The sequence below is a fragment of the Amphiura filiformis genome, chromosome 16 (genome assembly GCF_039555335.1).
Source record: "Amphiura filiformis chromosome 16, Afil_fr2py, whole genome shotgun sequence".
Taxonomy (NCBI): Eukaryota; Metazoa; Echinodermata; class Ophiuroidea; order Amphilepidida; family Amphiuridae; genus Amphiura; species Amphiura filiformis.
This window is the reverse complement of record NC_092643.1, coordinates 56,767,934-56,788,795: the sequence shown is the minus strand read 5'-3', so window position 1 is coordinate 56,788,795 and position 20,862 is coordinate 56,767,934. Positions and strand designations below refer to the sequence as shown.

At 36.1% G+C, this 20,862-nt stretch overlaps 1 long non-coding RNA gene across 2 annotated transcripts; it reads left to right on the top strand.

Annotated features, from left to right (window-relative positions):
- The first annotated feature begins 9,127 nt into the window (after positions 1–9,127).
- LOC140136253 (uncharacterized) lies at positions 9,128–20,592 on the top strand. Of its 2 annotated transcripts, none has more exons than XR_011856633.1 (3): positions 9,128–9,716; positions 17,929–18,055; positions 18,790–20,592. It is a non-coding gene; the product is annotated as an uncharacterized lncRNA (long non-coding RNA). The 2 variants fall into 2 exon arrangements; XR_011856632.1 differs by lacking the exon at positions 9,128–9,716 and adding an exon at positions 11,868–11,997.
- Positions 20,593–20,862: the final 270 nt, after the last annotated feature.

The following is a 20,862-nucleotide window of genomic DNA, read 5'->3' as shown; positions in this document are numbered from 1 at the left end:
GTTGATTTTATTATTTGAGTTTCTCAAACATTGCTAGTATATCTTTAGTATCTACCCTATGGGGTTTAATACCCCAGGTTACAAAATGATTTTCAAAACATAAATTGTAGCGCTTGCTACTTTGGTTCACCTCAAGTACAGAAGTGACGTCAATGCTTTTTCGCGGTTGCGCTGCAAACAAGCGTCGCTTGGACTTGTGCGGCTACGCTCTCTGCGATTAACTTTACGCGCACAGTTAAATCCTGCACATAGTGAAATACGCACCTACGTCATTACCAAACTTGAGGCGAACCATGTTGCAATTGGATAAACAAGTTCACCTTTTTGTGTTGACTCACTTAAAGAGTGACAATCTTGGTTCTAGCAACAAAGGGTACCTAAACCTTTCTATTTCCAAAAATCAAACAGAATTTTGAACCATTTTGCTTTCAGGTCATAAATTTGTGATTTTGAGTTTTACATAAAAGAACATATCATGTGTTTTCATTTTTGCAATAGCTGTGTGGAGCACAAAAGTGCAACTCATCTTCTGCAAAAATTGCCACTTTTACAGGACTGTGCCCCCAAAACTGAACTGTTTATGGCCAACAACAAGTTCAGGATTTTGTATGTCAAACCCTGAAACTGAATACTTTTTTTACACCTACAGTACACTTGGACTTGGTCCAAATCCACTGAGTTGGACATAGAATTGTTAAACATTATAGGTTACATATGATTTTTGCTTCATACTAATAGAAAATTAGAAATAGGCCTAAATAAATTAAAAATGCTAGTGTCAATAATGCATGTGATAAATCTTCTCGCCAGTTGAAAGCCCAAGCATGTTTTGTTTAATAACTTTTTAGCAACTGCTTTATCTCCTCAACAAATATTGAATGAACTTGATTCGATTTTTGTAGCTTTTTCAGGGCCAGATCAGAATTTCGTTTCACAGTGCGAGAATCAATCCTGATTCTTTCAGAATAAATTTGCGGGAATCATTTGATTCTCGCAAATCAACTCATCTATCTCATTTATTCTGACCCTGTCTTTATTGTTTGTCCAAATAGAAATGAGAGGGTTTTTTAGTAGCGTCTATGCGTATAGGTTAGGAGACTGAAGGATTTAGCCTAATGCCGAAATACATGCAAAAACATGGATCTTTCCCAGGTCCCCAAATTTGAGATATATTTAGTATTTGGACACGTTATAAAGATTTAGGTGACTAGGCAAGATCCAGGCTACGTACTGCACTTTTATTGCAGTATAAATCATGAATATTAATTAACATGCCCATATAAGGATCGTACATCCGGGCGATCATGCCCATATTAGCGTTCCTCATTAACATTATTTGTGGAACTTTATCTAATTAACATTATTTGTGGAACTCATTAACATTATTTGTGGAACTTTATGCAGTACTTCCGGTTACGCCGTATATCGAAAGCATAGGCTTCTGGTTGTTAAATAGACTTCAGTGTCCAATATGCAGTAGAGGTTATCCACTTTACTCATGTGTGACTTCTAACAAAAGGCGCTGGTTCCCGTAGTATTCCTCGTTCAAACCAATTCAATGCGCAACCTCGGAGTTACCTGCATGACTTTGGCGGGCAATTTTGAAACTAGTCTCGTGGCCAGACTGTATGTGGCTATCACGAGGATCGACCTGTCAGACCGACGAAAACTGGCTGTGCAGGAGACTATTTTGAAACATGAACAGTCATGATTGCACATGCAGGTACTTCTTTAGGAAGTCCTAAAGAAGGTATAGCAGCTGATGCAGCTTATAGAACACGGATAACCTCTATTGCTTTTCCAATCATGCGACGAAACCTGCTACCCTCCTTGAAAGTGCTAATAGTATGATATTGGCACAAAAAGATAAATAACGAAAAAGTTTTTATTTTTACTTTTATTATCCTTTATTTTTAACTAATCATGTTAAAAACATAAATCTCTAAAACATAACAAATCCTTGGAGGCCTGTTATTTTTGTAGCTTACCATAAAACAAATTAATATTCCTAATTTTGGATAAAATTTTGAATTTTGATCATATTCTCAACACAAAGTACATCTGATATTTTACATATTAATGTATATTACTACAAGTAACAGCGTAGCGGTAAAATGAGCCACATTTTGTGAAAATAAGCGTTTGGTGTTAAAAATTCAATTACTCTATCTATGCACTGTTATCAGCAAACTGGTATGGAGCCTATGACCACAGATATACAACAACATTGTATTGGGACCTTGATCATATGTTATAGTCAAAAACAGATACTTTGAACGTACCGCACAGCCTGCATGAAGGAGACTACATGCACTTTTTCTTATAATAAAATCCATTTTTGAGTATAATAGGAAACAAGGCGGTTCTCGAACCACGAGTCTCGCCTGCTTTTGTGACCGCCTGCTTTTTATGATAACTGTTGGTAGAGAGGTAAATGAATTTGGCGGTTATCGGCTGGGCACGATTATCTGGCCGATGGTAACTGTACCCACCAAGTTTCATGCCCATGCAACAGTTTTTACTAATATGACCTCAGATGACCCCTGGTGGCCCTGAAATGACCTTCCAAAATTTTGGCTCTAAATGTTGACTGTACCCCTCGTGCTAAGTTTCATGCCCATACGACAGTTTTTACTAATTTGACCTCAGATGACCCCTGGTGGCCTCGAAATGACCTTCCAAAAATTTGGCTTTAAATGTTGACTGTACCCATCAAGTTTCATGCCCATACGAGTTTTTACTAATTTGTCCTCAGATGACCCCTAGTGACTCCGAAATTACCTTCCAAATATTTGGCTTTAAATGTTGACTGTACCCACCAAGTTCCATGTCCATCCAACAGTTTTTACTAATTTGACCTCAGATGACCCTGAAATGACCTTCCAAAAATTTGGCTTGAAATGTTGACTGTACCCACCAAGTTTCATGTCCATACGACAGTTTTACTAATTTGACCTCAGATGACCCCTGGTGACCCCAAAATGACCTTCCAAAAATTTGGCTTTAAATGTTGACTGTACCCACCAAGTTTCATGTCCATACGACAGTTTTACTAATTTGACCTCAGATGACCCCTGGTGACCCCAAAATGACCTTCCAAAATTTGGCTTTAAATGATGACTGTACCCACCAAGTTTCATGCCCATACGAGTTTTTAATAACTTGACCTCAGATGACCCCTGAGTGACCTCGGATGACCCCGTAATGACCTTCCAAAATTTGGCAAAACCAAAGAACTATTTCATCAAAGTAATAAATCAAAACAGAAAGATGCTTCCTTTACGAGTTATCACTCATTGAAAGTGCTACTTTGCTATACTTTACATGGAAAGCGACTATCTTAAAGTCGTCATATTTCCCTAATTACATGACCGATCAAGCTGTTATTGGGATATGTGATGCACAGTTGAAAATTAATTATTAAAAGATTTGGTGACCTCAGTTGACCTTTGACCTTGTATGTTACCTTTGACCTCACGAAATTGGAAAAAGTATGTTGCGCTGAAAAATCAAATTTGGCAATACCAAAGAACTATTTCATCAAATAAATCAAAACAGAAAGATGCTTCCTTTACGAGTTATCACTCATTGAAAGTGCTACTTTGCTATACTTTACAAAGAAAGCGACTATCTTAAAGTCGTCATATTTCCTTAATTACATGACCGATCAAGCTGTTATTGAGATATGTGATGCACAGTTGAAAATTAATTATTAAAAGATTTGGTGACCTCAGTTGACCTTTGACCTTGTATGTGACCTTTGACCTCATGAAAATCTAATCAGGTCGAGTACCTCTGGCCACGCAACTCCCCACCAAGTTACGTCACTGTACCCCATACGGATCTCCAGATAATCTGTTCACAAGGTATTTTGCTTATTACGCATATATTATGCAAATTAGGTACTTAATTACCATATTTTACGCTCAAAATCTAATCAGGTCGAGAACCTCTGGCCCCGCTACTCCTCACCAAGTTACGTCAAATACGCATAAATTATGCAAATTAGGTACTTAATTAGCATATTTTGCGCTGAAAATCTAATCAGGTCGAGAACATCTGGCCACGCTACTCCCCACCAAGTTACGTCACTGTACCCCATACGGATCTCCAGATAAGCTGTTCACAAGGTTTTTTTTGCTTGATACGCATCAAATACGCATAAATTATGCAAATTAGGTACTTAATTAGCATATTTTGCGCTGAAAATCTAATCAGGTCGAGAACATCTGGCCACGCTACTCCCCACCAAGTTACGTCACTGTACCCCATACGGATCTCCAGATAATCTGTTCACAAGGTATTTTGCTTATTACGCATAAATTATGCAAATTAGGTACTTAATTACCATATTTTGCGCTCAAAATCTAATCAGGTCGACACCCTCTGGTCATGCTACTCCCTATAAAGTTTCATCATCATAGCACTTACGGTTCTCAAGATAACGTGTTCACAAGCTTTTTCCGAACACACACATGCACACCCCCCCACACGGACACACACACACCATAGTGATTACTAAGTCTCTCCCTGAACATTCAGGCGAGACAAAAACTCAGATACCATGGATGGATACTGATTATATATTTAGAGAACTTTGCCTACTAGGAATTTCATTGATACATATTATGGGATAGGGGTAAAACAACTTGACAAGTATTAATTCAAAAGAAAATATCCTATTTTGGTCAAAATTTAACCAATTTGAATATGTTGGGTGTCAATCTGGACTGAAAATGAGCCATTCGCCAGATTTCGTTGATTACAGCAAATTTCATCCATAAACAAAAAACTTATCCAGCACATTTCATATCTACCTAAACTCTTGAACAACCTCATCCTTTTTTCTGAAAATAACCACATTTTGGTGGTCATCACAAGAAACTCATGCATATGCAAAATGAAGCAATTCGCTATTGCTAACTTGGTAAAATGCACACTGTAGCCCAATCTCGTACATCATAGCACCCAGTGTTGATTTGTTGTTTCAAAATATTGCAATTACACATTAGTTCTTCCAAATATAAAATGCTAAAACCCAAATCTAGAACAATCGATCATAGCTGATCATTATATTTATAAAGATATAGCAAACTTTCCATGATAGAGGTTCGACCCAAGGTAAATTACACCTAAATTGGGTGCCAATTCAGTATTATAACCGCATGGCGGGAAAAACACGAAAAGACAAAAAAAGACGAGTAAAATGACATGGAGGAGATGATCAAAAGGCCATGAAGGCCAGAAGTGATCATCCCCTAAGACATAATATAAACAAACATGATTTAAATAATGTTTATGTCACCACAATGAATATAACATCATTGAAATGACATAAGCATTAATGTATAAATATAGAATTAGCATACAAAATTTGTAGATAAATTAAGACATTAATCGCTCTAAAGAAGCATGTACATGAAATTACAACCAAGTTTGATTCAATAAATATTTCTTAAATTGATTCCTGAAAGTTTTAACATTCATAGCATTTTTTAATTCGAGAGGAAGGTCATTCCAAAGGGAAGGCCCTGATGTCCTGACACCTTTACTCGCAAAGTTTGTTTTTCTTTTCTGAATATCATAATCATCGTTTTTCCTAGTTTTGTGGCTATGAATTTCATGTCTTTTACAAAAGTATTCCTTAAATATGTTTGGCAAGTCATCATTAATATGTTTGTACATAAGTACACCAAGTTCCAATTTATAAGATTCATATACATTCAATATATTTAGATCAATGAATAATGGTCTGCTATGGTGCCTAAAACTAGTTTTACATATATTCCTAACAGCACGTTATAATGCCATAGTTTACATATGGTAGAACAAGTGTACAATAAAGGGTATACAATACATGTCTTGGTACAAAATGTTTCAGTTTATTAATAATTCCAATATTTCTGGATATTGTCATTGAAACTCCCCCTATTTGGTCCTTCCATGTTAAGTTTTCATCAAATTGAACTCCAAGAAATTTGGTTTTATTTACTCTTGTTTAAGCATCGCTGTCACCCAAAGACCCCACTTTTTTAACGAACACATGCTCTGTCCCGGCTCTGTCACCCGAAGACCCCCTATTTTTCCATTTGATCTGTCACCCAAAGACCCTTACAAGTTCAATTTGAACAGCAACTTTCATTAATCACTGATTTTGTTACTAATTTTGAAAAAACAAAGAAATTTGAAGCCATTTAGAACTCAAAATTCGATTTTCGAGGTTTCTGTGGGGCTGTTTCGGTTCTCACCCAAATATTCCATTTCAAAAAAAGGTCATGTTCTCACCCAATGACCTCATATTTTTTACATTTTGCTCTCACGAATGCCAAAAATCATGCTCTCACCCAATGACCCCATAATTTTTAGATTTTGCTCTCACTGAATGCCCCTTAGTGCGAAAGTGCCAGCCATACACCTATATCCATTTCAAATTGAAGTGCCCCCGGCAATTGCTCTCAATACTTTCACAACTTCAGCTGTGTAATTACATAACTTCTGACTAAAATGGTTCTTTTAGTACTGATCAGACTATAGCTTTTTTTATTGTTGATGTTTCCACCCAAGGATGGATTTGCAGTGATCATCACATTAAAAAGTTTTTCCCCATTCATTAATATTTGTACTGTACCATCCTTTGCGCTCGAGCCCTATTTGCCTACAAGTGATGATGTAACAGGATTAACTACCATAGCAATAGGTTAAAACAATTTTTGAATATATTGCACTGCACTTTTCTTTACGCTTTCTTGGTCATAAAAGTCCAAAATTTTAGGGAAAGGTCCAAAACAGGTCCACTTTTTCAAAATCAGCCCCCAATAAATCCTGGCTATGCCCCTGGTCATAATGAAGCCAATTGCTTATTATTGGTGCATAATTTTTGCACCATTTCTGAGAGAGGCGTTATAGTTACAGTTTTTACAATGTGATGAAACCCCGTAAAAGTTGTGCGTTATAGATAACTAGATATCGGACTTATTTAAACTTTAATATCAATGTCATTACAAATAATGTGGCTTAATGATTAAATTGCTGGCATGACACAAGACTTCCTGTGCTGCCGTGCCAGGACAGTGGCGTAGCCAGGATTTTTTATCATATTGGGCATTCTGTAGGGTCAGTTTTTGTTGTTATGCAGGAGCAGGATGTCCAAAAAAATAAGTCCAGAATCCAGATGAATGTGTATCAATATTGTTTGTTGTTTTCATGTTGTTTATTTGATAAAAAACACTTTAGAAGACAGGACTTGCCAGAGGACTTAAAGTTCTGCAAGTCTTTCAGTGATGGATTTTTTTTCCAACGCAGCTAAACTGGTAAAATGGCCAAATATGAGGTTAATTTGGCCAGAAACATACAGGTGTCAACATGGGGGGGGGGGGACGGGTATTTCCCCAGTGGCGATACCAGGAATTTTTGTGCGGCAAAATCGACAAATTTTGTGCAAAAATGCCGCAAAAAGTGGACATTTCCTTATTTTTTTTGGGAAAAGTGGGGGGGGGGGCAAGAAAAATATGAGGGGGGAGGGGGTGAAATGCCCCTTGCTCCCCATAGCACCGCCACTGCATCCCTCCCTGGCAAATCCCTCCCCCAGGATCTACGCCTATGTTAATTTTGGTCTAAATATGAACCAAAACTAATTGTAGGCCTACATTGCAAGTTGTTGTCAATTTTGTCCTGTTATTTTGATGGGGTGTAAAACTCTCTTCTTAGGGTAGGTGCAGGTAATATGGGACAGCAGGTAATATGGGACACCTGTTTTCATTTTAACAAAAAGTAGCTTAGAGAAGGTAAACACTTTAAGTTGATTTGTTAAGTGTTTAGAGACATCAATTGTGCTTCTAGAAATGCAGTTTTGGAGTCTGTGTATCAAACTCTTGGAAATCAATGCCAAAAAGAGTGAAATTGCCCAAAAAATTATGTCGTTTTTTTGGCCTGATATAAAATCAATGACGCCACATTTTATGATTGTGTATCAAAAACTCTGGTACTGAGGGGGCATTTGTCATTTTTTATGATCTTTAGGTGATGGGTTAAGCTTATCAGCAGGTAAAATTCCACTGACAAGTGGCACTTTCCTTTATAAATGATTATTTTCTCTGATTTTCAACTGAATGGGTGCAGGTAATATGGGACACATAGGAAATTGTGTGCATTGTCAATGCGAAAAGCAAAACTATTTAGAAAATTGAATTTTCTTGTAGAAATTTGCATTTAACATTCAAAATCATGTAACAAAAATGTTTTTAGAACAAAAGAGTCATTTGCTGAACTTTTGATTTTCACCATAGAGATAACACAGTGTCCCATATTACCTGCACATGCAGGTAATATGGGACACTTGACGATGACGTCATTTTGACGTCATAGCGTCCAAACAAACATAAAAACAAGGTAACATTGCCTGTTTTATTAATCTTAAAGGACAGGTTGTTCATCATAACAATCTCTTGTGGGCATATCTTCTTTAGTTTTTATGCAAATAAGCTAAACGTCCTTAATGGTCCCATATTACCTGCAGGTACCTATGATCTTGACAGTTTAACCACACAGAATCTAGAGCAGTCAGGGGGAAATGTGATAAAAATTGATAACATTATAAATCAGACACCACCCTTGATATCCATGTCCAACAGGTTTGAGTTTTGTAGTATTGCTCAATAAAAATACCTATTTGCATTTTGGACCAAATTAAATGTTTTGAATTTTTTGCACAAAATTTCCCGGGCAAAATTTTCATCTGGATTTACATTGTTTCTACATGTAGGCCTTTTATGAAAATACAGTCACATAATTGTCTGCAAAAAATTACACACATTTAATATCGAAATCATGCTATTTTAAGCCGACCTCTTTTAGAGGGCAGCACATTTAATATAGACTGTAATACTGTGCATGCATTTAAGGTGGGAAAATCTACCACGACGAAGCATACCTCATGTACACCCGGCATACAGGCGGCCATATAAATGCAAATATGGGCTATTCCAGTTGAAATACCTCCATGACTTATTATTCCGTTATCTGTGTTTCCAACACAGTACTGGGAATGTTAAATGGGGTTACCTGAATGAAGTGACTCCATTTGAAATCTATACCCCTGGGTAGGAGATTGAGGTCATGTCTTACATATGGTTTATGGCCGGGGTTTATTAGTCTCCACGGCAGCCAGTTTGGTTCCGCTCCCTCCACACAAACAGTCTGCCAATGGCCACTTATAACGCCGTTTCTGATTGGCTACACGTATGTAGCTGCAGAGCTGTCCATACGGGAACTTGATTGACCCTCTGGCTGGCGAGATGGCGGGTCAAACTTGCTCATTAATAATGAAGTAGCCGTCTAGCCGATCGACCAATTGAAAGCTTTGTTTGATGTCAAGCTGGATGACGTAGTCAGAAAACCGTTAGCCAATCAAAAAGGACCAGTTCGTTATCATTGGCAGACTGTTTGTGTGGAGGGAGCGTAACCAAACTGGCTGCGTAGGAGACTAGGGGTTTATGGATTTAGACTGGAATAGCCCAATATGATTCCAAGAAAATTCCCCACTATTGCACCATCTATGATTGCACCATCGCTATCAAGGCTTTTTGTTCAAAAAAGCACACACTGCAACAGGGACTAGTGCACGTAACACACGGTTTCATATCTCTGCAAGATTTACAGACTTTGCTCCCGGACTTATAGCTACTTATCAATTAAAATTGGAGACATTTATTAAATTGGTGAGTTTTTCCACAAGCCACATTTATTGCATTTGTTGGACCTATCACCTAGTCATTAAATAGCCCGGGGGTACTCAAGTTTGTTTTTGGTAGGGATGTGCCGCTGAGATTTTGGAAGAGGACCTATAAATATCAGTACCAATTTTTCAGGAAATTTGGACCCATTTATATACCAAAAGTCAAAATTTTCGGCCGAATTTAACCAAAATTGTCTTAGTTTTTACAAATTTTCCCAAAATTTTGGGAAAATTTTGAAAATTTTGGCTAGATTAAGGAAAAATTGGGCTGTTTTCCGAAAAAATTGAGAAAATTTTGAAAAAAAGGACCCATTCATATACCAAAATAGGCTTTGAAAAAGGGGTCATTGATATACCAGAAGGCCGAAAATGCTACCCATGTTTGTGGCACGTCCCAGTATGGTCATTTGCACTGAGTACCCCCCCCGGGTTAAAATAGCAACATCATTACACTGATGATTGTCAGTATCACTCATCATCATGGGGGGGATGCCACATGTAGATTTTTTTTTCTTTTCACAGGAAAAATGGCTTTCATATAAGGCTAATGAAAGTCGATGTTATGTTTATTGTAACATTTATTTTCCAACCATAATGAGGCAACATTATTTTTGGAACTTGTTTTGGGGCTAAAATTGCCAAATATGGGGTTAGTTTGGCCAGAAACCCACATACAGGTGTCAACATTGGGGGAGGGGGTGATTGTATGGACCATCCCTCCCTGGCAAAATTTTGGGGGGATTTAGTCCCCCCTTCCCCCACCTATGTTAATTTTGGTCTAATTATGAACCAAAACTAAGATGTACAATTTAGAGCAGTCGGGGGGGGGGGCAATGTGATAAAAATTGATAAAACATAAATCAGACACCCCTTGATATCCATGTCAAACAGGATTGAGTTTTGTAGTACAGTAAGCAAAAAAATTAAGGTACCAGTTAGGCCTCGTATCCATAGGCTGTTCCCTTGTGGCGTGTGCCCTTGTTCCGTGTTTACTTTTTCCCATGTGAGCTGCCACACAGACAACGAACCTTTGTTTTGCTTAGTGGCCGCTAAGCAAAACAAAGGTTCAGTTATCTGTGTGGCAGGTCACATGGGAAAAAGTAAACACGGAACAAGGGCACACGCCACAAGGGAACAGCCTATGGATACGAGGCCTTATGTTCGCCTCCTGTAATACAAAGACAGATGTCATAATTGGAACCAGCAGCAGCCAATAGCTGCATCTTTTGGCTCGAGTTTAAGACCTCATTCGTTGAAATTGTTCAAGAAATAAAGACACATCGATCCCAAAACCCAAGGAAGATACCAAGTTAAAAGTTGCAGTTTGCTGCATAAATGCCCTATTGATTTGTACACAAAGCGTTCGTGAACAAGAGAACTAGCGCTGCGCTTCCATTGATTAGCATGAACATTGTGCTTTCATTGATTAGAACACAAAGGTGCAACTTTTGATTTCGTTTCTTCATTAGGTTTTAGATCACTGTTTCTTTAATTCTCAACCAATTTCAACAAGTAAGGTCTTAAATTAGAGCTAAAGAGTACATGTATTAGCTGCTTGTTTTAATTTTGACATATTTGTCTTTATTTAGGATATAGGAATACAGGGGTGAACACAACTGGTACCTTAATTTTTTTGGCTTACTGTATTGCTCAATAAAAATACTTATTTGTATTTTGAACCAAATTTTTGGCACAAACTTTACATCTGGCTTTACAGAAAATACAGTCACATAATTGTCTGCAAAAAATTACCCAAATTTAATATAGAAATCATACTATTTAAAGCCCAACCTCATAGACTTTCCAATGATGTCACTGTCAATGCATGTTAAAGGCGGGAAAAGCTACCACATGACAAAGCTTACGCTCCAGACGGCCAGCATGCAAACATGGGCTATTCCAGTTGAAATACCTACATTCTTAATTATAATCTCTCACATAGGGTTATCAATTTCAAATGGGGTTACCTGCATGACTCCATTTGAAATCCATACCCCTGTGTAGGAGGTTAAGGTTATGTCTTCCATAGGGTGACGGATTTCAACTGGAATAGCCCAATAGAATTTCAAGAAAATTCCCCACTATTGCACCATCTACAATTGCACAATCACTATCAAGGCTTTTTGTTTGAAAAAAAAAGCACACATTTCAACAGTGACTAGTGCAAGTGACATATAGGCCTAGTTGCATATCTCTGAGACTGCAAGATTTATAGACTTTGCTCCCGGACTTATCAACTAAAATTGGAGACATTTATTAAATTGGTTAGTTTTTCTTCAGCTGAATTAATTAAGCCACACAATAATTATAATAATTTGTTCGGTTTTAGAGTGTCCTTGGACCTACCTAGAGCTAAATGCTAAGATCATGTATATACATGGTTAAAGTGATAATTTGTATTCATGTCGACGTATTTCTATTAAGGGGTACTACACCCCTGTGGTAAATTTGTGACTATTTTGCATTTTTCTCAAAAAATAATAACACACTGGTAACAAAAGTTATGTATATTATTGGGGCAAGGAATCCAATTACTACACTGAAATTTCAGTGACTCAAGACAAGCGGTTCAGTATATATGATAGGAAATGAGCTACATCCTAGCGGTACCTTATTTCTTATCATAAATAACAAACCGCTTGTCTTGGGTCACTGAAATTCCAGTGTAGTAATTGGATTCCTTGCCCCTATAATATACAAATCCGGGCAATTCCATGTTAAAATGACATTTTTTCAAAAATATGAACTTTGCAATTGGCAATGATTGATGATATATTTTGATTATACACCCTTTAAAGTTAACAAAAAGAAATTTTCAAATGAATATCAGCTGCAGTATTTTTTTTTTCATTGATTTGAAGGATTTAATGTATTTTCCTACATCTTGTTAATAGCAGATAGTCAAAAGTAATTAATATTTTTTCTCATTAATATATGGAACAAAAACAATTCTTTTTTGTGATAGTGTTGTTTGATACATAATTTGTCAAAATAAAAAAAAAAATTAGGAAGCTGTGTTGGTAATGGTCAGGATGGCACGGCAAATTGTATAATGTTAAGCATGTAACGCGAGTCACAAAAAGAACAACTTTTTAATGCAGTAAAAAATCTAAAGGGTTATAAATGTTCCCTTTCATTTTCCTCCTGGTTTGGGTCATAACTCATAATTATTTCATAAGGTTTTTGGTTTGCTACAATTGTACCACCAGAGGCAGACTATTCAAAACGGTAACGCGAGTCACAATGTAACGCGAGTCACGATATTGTAACGCGAGTCACACATATTATACAGCTCTCTATACAGTAGGGCTAGAAAATAATCCATAAATAATCACTAAAACTTCTCCCTCCCACTTTTACCCTCCCCAGGACTCATAATTATTGTACATCACTTTATTGCAGGACTGGAAATTGTTTTTGTCCCCATCTGTGAATTCAAATTTACAATTTGACTTTCCATTACAAACACCCACTGCCACCATTCCACCCCAGTTTCTCCACCTAACCCCAGAACAGAAGGTCATGTTTAAAGTTGAATTCCACAATATAAATTAAATAGAGCATGTTTAGAGCTTTCAAATTGAGCTGTGTTATCAAATAGTGAGTGTAACAGTCACGTAACGCGAGTCACACACTAAGTTGGCCATTTTAAAAATACCAAACTCAAATGTACTCAATGTTTGCTTCTGTAGTATAGCTGCAGTAAAAGGTAAACTGTGTGCAGCTTCTTGTTTGAGGAGAAATAAAAAAAAAGTAAAAGCTCAATTTGGAAGGGGTAATTTTAGTAACAAAAGTCACAACCACATTTTTGCCAATAAATGTTACATCGTTACATAGAGTTATTCACAAATTACAAGTTTACGTGATTTGATACATGTAAAGAGAAGATGAATAAATCAAGTCTGAGGAATGTGTTCCACATTGATCAGCGACAGCCTTTTATATTTTGCTACTAGGGGCTCTGCAATAAGCTGACCTCCCTCTCAGCCTGCCATCAATTGCTTGATCCTCTTCTCAGCCTGCCAAAAATCCTTACCCCTCTTTGCACATAAATATGGAAAATTTTAGAACCCATTTTGCAAACCATAAATGGTCTATATCAGTTTTGCATATATACACCAGGCACAAAAAGAAACTCATCAGTTATAGTCACCCTTGCTGTTCAACAACTTGATAATTTTGCATTATTCTGAAATATACATTTTATTAGTTGGATTTTGCTTTCTCGCTTGACATCCTGTTCATGAAAATCGAGCAAAAATTGAACAAGATATGTGCCTCCAAATCCCAAAATCGAAAGTTGCAATTTTAACGATTCAATTGTGCCTGTTACACAGTGTGCTTTATTGATCGGCCCGTGGTGCTTGTGTACAACACAACGATGCATCCCATTGAAAATCGTTGAAATTGCAACTTTTAATTTTGGGGTTTGAGAGTTTGGAGGCGTATGTCGTGGTCAATTCTTGTTCAATTTTTACGAACAGGGTGTCAAGTGAGAAAGCGAAGTCCAATTAACAAAATGTATATATCAGAATAATCCAAAATGATCAGGTTGTTTTAACAGGTTGTTTAAAAACAGCAAGGATGACTATAACTGACAAGTTTCTTTTTGTGCCTGGTGTATATGAATGTTTCCATACAGTTTTTCAATGCATTTTATGTAATAAATGTATATGAAAATTGTATTCTTATTCAAATTGCCAGTTTTTTTAATTTTTTTTATTAGCCCCGTACCACCCCACCACACCACACCACCACCCTACCCCAGAGGAGAGGGTCCTTTTTAATGCTGAATTACAGTATTTTTATAGTGCTAAAGTAAAACTGACCACAATGGAAATGAAAGTGAGAGTGTTTAAAGCTTTCAAAGTGGGACCATGTAATCAAAATAGTGAGCGTAACGCGAGTCACGTGACGCGAGTCACGCACCAATTTAGCGAAAGTTGGCCATTTTAAAAATACCAATCTCAAATATACTTGGTGTTTGTTTCTGTAATACAGCTGAGATATAAGGTAATTACTTAGTGGTATAAACTTTTGTCTGCAGCTGTTTGTTTGAGGAGAAATATTGAACAAGTAAAAGCCTAATTTTGAAGGTGTAATTTTTCGTAACGCGAGCCACAATCACATTTTTTGCTATAAATGTTTCATCTAGTTATTTACAAAATTAAAGTTTACGTGATTTGATACATTGGGTCAGTAAGTACATGTGGAGAGAAGATGAATAAACCAACTCCTTGTTCAATTGTATTTATATGACATTGAATGTGCTGATTTTATCAAAAATGTAACGCGAGTAACATGGAATTGCCCATAACTTTCGTTACCACAGTGTTATTAGTTTTTGAGAAAAATGCAAAAATAGACACAAATTTATCGAATGGGGTGTAGTACCCCCTTAATGATTTCAAAATGCATTGAATTGGCATCCATTTTGAAATCATTAATAGAGTATTACATGAACACAAATTATCACCCCGGATTATCACTTTACATATTAATAAAAAATCCTTAAAAAAGGAAATGGGCGTACCAAAGAAAACTGCCAATGATGTAGGGTATTGTCAATGTGAAATAAAGACACCCTGTCATCACACCCAACCGCTCTTTGTCATTTGCAATTTTCACATTAGTTTCCTTGGTGTTCAATTACCACAAGCCATTTCATAGCAGGTTTAATATGCATTAAAGGAATATTTCGTGATCCTAGCATGCTCTTTTTATGACATTTTTCAGTAGATATCCACGAAATAAGCTTATTCCCAAAATTTCAGTTGATTCCAATTTTGCGTTTGCAAGTTATGCATGATAATGCGTATTACACTGCTACATAGACAATGTGTTGTAATTTCGTTCTGGTATGTTACCAGAACGAAATTCAACTTTCACGATATCTTTGCAAGAATTTTTTTGTACATAAACATTATAGCCAGAGGTTTTCAGTGATATAAAAATCTTTTTTGGAGAAAAGTGGGGGGATGATGATGCTGTGGATCACAAAATTCCCTTTTAAGTTAGGCCAAAAAAAAAGATTTGTTTCATGTCCCATGTGGTATGCGTTTTTTTCCCGGGTTTTTTTATCCCCTTCGGACACGAACAAAGATGTCTCGATCATTAATTTGGTATTAAATGCTAATAAACAGTTCTTGTCTTTGGAGAGACCGAGAAAGACATCACACTTGATAAACTCGATTTCTGAGACTAATTTTGTTAGTCCATGCATTCTACACGATCCATTTTCGGGCCCACCACCGACCAGTTACTCCTAACGATCTCTGTAATAATAGGCCTATATACAGAGTGGTATTGCCAAATGTATCCAGAGCAAATTATAAACTGAATTGAAGTATTAACAAAAGAGTTACAAATTACTTATAATGATATACAAATTATACTAAATAACTCCTATTATGATAAGATTAGTCACACTGTGTACAACTGAACACAATATATTTACAAGGTGAGACACACTGCATACAATTGTACACACCATTTAAAAAAAATTCTACACTCATGTTTGAAGCATTTGATCAAAAATAGTGTTCCATATGTTCTAAGGTCTTACACTAACACCCTGACTAGAATTTAGCTTGTCCACAATATTATTTCATATACAATTTAAAAGGGACAGTACGTATACCGTAAAATGGGGTAACTTCGGTCAGCGGGGTAACTTTGGTCGGTCAAATATATTTTTTTAAATGGTCATATTTTCGTACAGCAATATTGTTTTCAGTCATATTTGGTGTCAATTTGTTAAGAAATATGTTTGGAAGAAATAACAGTCGCTCATGTGTAATTTCCTTGAAATTTCTGAAAAAAGCGGGATTTTGACCAAAAATCAGCATTTTTTACATTTTTTCAGAAAAATAAAAATCGATATTTGTGAGCAAGGATGTGTGTTTGATTAATTTTGCAAGGTGTCAAATGTCACAAAAAACAACAACTTGCCCATATTCAGCGAAGATCAATTTTTTATATTTTTTTTCCTTCATGGAATGTAATACTGTGACCAAAGTTGCCCCAAAGGCGGGGTAACTTTGGTCAGGTCATTTTGAACCCCTAGGGCACCCTTACAAAATTATTAAAAAATCTTTTTCAACTTCAAGGTGTAGAAGGGAAGCCTAATGTCACAAAAAAGAGTTAATTAGAAATATAATTGGTTTTGTTTGGAAGCAGTGGTTTTAAAACTCTGAAAAGTGCCCAAAGTTACCCCATTTTACGGTACCTGTCCTCTGCCAATGTGCTGTTGTGGGTGATGCCCTCTTAGATTGTGAAAAGTGACATGTAGCTAGGCGAGGGCGCTCTGCACTGGAGGATAGCATATGAATACGCAATTGTGCACATGATGTTTGTTTGCAGTAATAGGTTTCCCCTGGCATACAGGGTGCAATATAAGTTCATGTGTACAATTGTACACAGTATGTACAAAGGGGTAATCATTTTATTTTTAATAAAATGAATAACATCAATTTTTGGTATTTTTGAAACTCTGACCTTGGAAGCATTCAGACTGTGAAGCTGGAATAAAGGCTACATCTAGTGTTAAAATTTGGAGTTGCGGTGCGATCAGACACAATATTGAAATTAAACCTTAATTTTACAGCCAAAAATAAAATTCAGCTTCTGCAATTTTGCTCGAGCAAACGCGCAACATAAATCAAATGCACAAGGGGAATATGAGACAAATTTGTTTTTTTTGGCCTTTTCTTTAAAAAAAATTAATACAGACAATTTTTGCATAAAATATATATTTTATTATTCTTAATGAAAACATTAAAATTTGATTACAGTTCCTATCTGCTCTGATCTTTTCTTTCCTATAAAAAAGCAACAGTCTTTGACAAAGCAGTTTTTGTGTGATGTTTTTGACATAATTTCAATATTTTTCTTTATGTCAGCTGTAATTTAAGCCATCTGAAGAGATCAAATGGTACTTATTAGCCCGGGCTTTATAGTCACTTCAATTCCATCTACTGTTGTGCGCTGTTGTGTTCTTTGTAGATATATTTATTTGTTTAACCTGTTGGTCTGGGCGGACACACACTTGGGTCCTGATGGGACTAGGCTCAAGCAAAATACTTGTATAGTGTGCATTTTGAATTCAGTTAACTTTCTGCAATTCTGTGAAATGTTACTTTTAGATGTTCATTCTATGAATATATACTAATTTACTTTACTGCAATACTTTTCAGCTTGCTACAAGTGCCTGAATTGGACCATACAGCACTGCACCTTCTAAGTTACAACCAAGATGCCTAGGGTGCCAAATATTAAGAATGTCGAAGAGCTCACAGCATATTTACATAGAAAATGTGCCACGTAAGTCATATTTATGTAATTTTTACAAATTGATCTCTGCATCATGGAACCAAGCTTGTCAACCTTACTCTTATATACATTGCTATCTAAAAGCTGAATTTTAATCAAATGACACCCCCTCCTGGAGTGACCTCATGCCGACTGAAAATATTTCGAATTCAGTAAAGGTTCGGCGAGAGGAAACCAATATGTAAAAATAATATTTTAATCCAATATTTTCCTAAAAGCTCATTTTAGGGGTGGTGGTGCAATAATTATGTGTACCCCCCAGTCTGGTGAATTCTTTCTTTCTTTGAAGTTATGTTATGGGATGTTTCACTGACCATCCTTGAAAGAACCAATTTCTTTATTGACAATTTTATTACGATTCAAAAGCATAATGGTCTACTCTCAAACCATGTGCAATATGAAATGAAGTTCATATGGCATTCCATTGTTGAATCAATTGGTTGAATTATGAGTTAAGAGCCTAATATGAAATATGTCATTTACCAAGTCATTCATCTTCCCATCTGCATGCTAAGCTATGCATGCTTGCACATTATTTTGATGCAAGGGCTAGAAGTTATATATTGTTATGCTTGCCAGAGTTGTCCAAGTATTAGAATTTCATTCATCCTTTTTTATTGGCAATTACTGCTCATGAGTCTAAAGACCATTTTAATGACAAGCTAAAGGACATTATAATATGAAAAGTCTAACAAAAAAACAATCTTTTTGTTTAATATCCTCAGAGATTCTACATGGCAAATATTTGAAGACCAAGTTTTTCATCTCCTGCAGATGGCATTTCCTGATTATGGGAAGTACAGTGTTAACCGACAGGAACAATTTGCCGATGGCAAAAGTTATATCAAACCTGATTTTGTGATTATACATAAAGAAAAAAACAGAGTGAAGTTCATTGTGGAGTGCAAGAAGGTAGGTCACCTGAGTAAGGATAATGTTGATCAGGCCCGGCATTATCGAAAAGTGATTAAAACGGGAAAAGCTCTCATTTTAATGCCGGAGCGCACAGCAATTTCTGATGAGGTGATGCATCATGCTGCGGATAACAGCATCCATAGAGTACATCTGCAGCAACTCAAGTTCTGTTCAACAAATTGACTGCATGACATCGGAAATTAGGCTGAAGATTTAGGATTTAGTATCACTAATATCTACCAGTAAATGGTATAAGGAGTAAAATCATATACAGACACTCTCTCATTTCAAATTATACATGTAGGTTTTGGTTTCTCTTTTGTTCAGAAACCAAAAATCAAGGAATTAAAAACTGGAAATGAACTGGTCTGCAATCATATCACTATTGTGCTTGAAGGATACAGTAGGGTATATAACCATAAGTATATCATGGCCTATAATTATTATTGGATATCTATCACCGCGGGCGGTAGTTGATGCTCTATTATGTCGTCGGTGGCATACTTTCATTCACTGTATAATTACAGCCTGAATTCTACCGCCGGCAACCTAGAAATCATGCACATATATGGGGGGGGCTTTATTTGTTTTGTATGAACAATGCATGATGATCGGGATGATGATGGAGAGGCCATCCTTAATTTCAGAGGGTCAATTGTCTTGCCTGGGAAATACCCTGTACTTCAAGTTGTATTATCACCCATGTACATTGTACAAGGACTGTCAAAAGTAACCTAAGCAAGTATTTTTCATTAGTGTAAAATGGACCCAAAGCAAATACTACGTAGTTTGTTTTCCTATACCCTATTTAGCAAGTATTTTAGTGTTAAAAGTCATGATGAACACACCTAAAACCACCAGTAGTGATCAGTCACAAGGCCTGAAGACCAAATGAAAAAGTACATGTTTTGAGGATTTTTAAGAACAATTTCAGCCCAAATTTAACTTCATTCAACTGATTTTCGTCGGCATCTTGATGCTGAGTTTAGGTACCCTTTTCGAATAACTGAGCGATTAAGATACCATTTTTCCCATATTTGATACCCTAAGCGAGATACTCGAGTTTCTTGTCCGGCTGTGAAAAAAGACCCTTTTTACTTTTTTTTTGTATGTGGGTGAAATACAACTTGAAATACATGTACACTGACTGCAGTTTAGTAAAAGCACTTACTGATAACAATTTACATAAATATAGTTAAAAGGCAAGTCCATGTCCATCTTAGGTCAAAATAATGAGGTAAATAAAATAAGCCTGCTGATTATATTGTCTGTTTAAGCTGCTCTATATAAATTATATTATGCCATTGTTCATGATGCAAAAAGCTAACTAGATTGACTACGATATATCTTTAAATTTTAAGATTAGGTTTTCTTAATTACATCAATTAATTGTAGTAAGATATTTTGGCTTAACTCAAGTACATAAATACTCATATAATCTAAGACATTAAATAATGGAGCTACATGTATGTCACATACAAAGTAAATTGATTTTATTTTTGGAGTTGAACAACCATGCCTATACTCTGACATGGCTTCATTTTTTAAATTAGTAGTTAAAAGTACATTAAAGGGGTTATGTCAGAAATTATTAAACATATGCCCTTAATGCCTCCAAGTCAATTTTTGTAATATTTATACCCATGTAAACTTGTCAATATACTACATGTAATTGCCACCCAAAATAAGCTGATATTATTTGTGCAACAAATTGCGATCAATTAATAAAATTCTGGATCCAGAACTAAATTTTCAAAAGGGACAAAAGTGTTTATAATATGTGACCAACCACCACGAATGGGCTGAAGTGTCAGCAGAGCTTGGTTTGAGATATGGTACATTGAACCTTTAAAAAAAAAAGAAAATAAAAAAAGTATTATCAA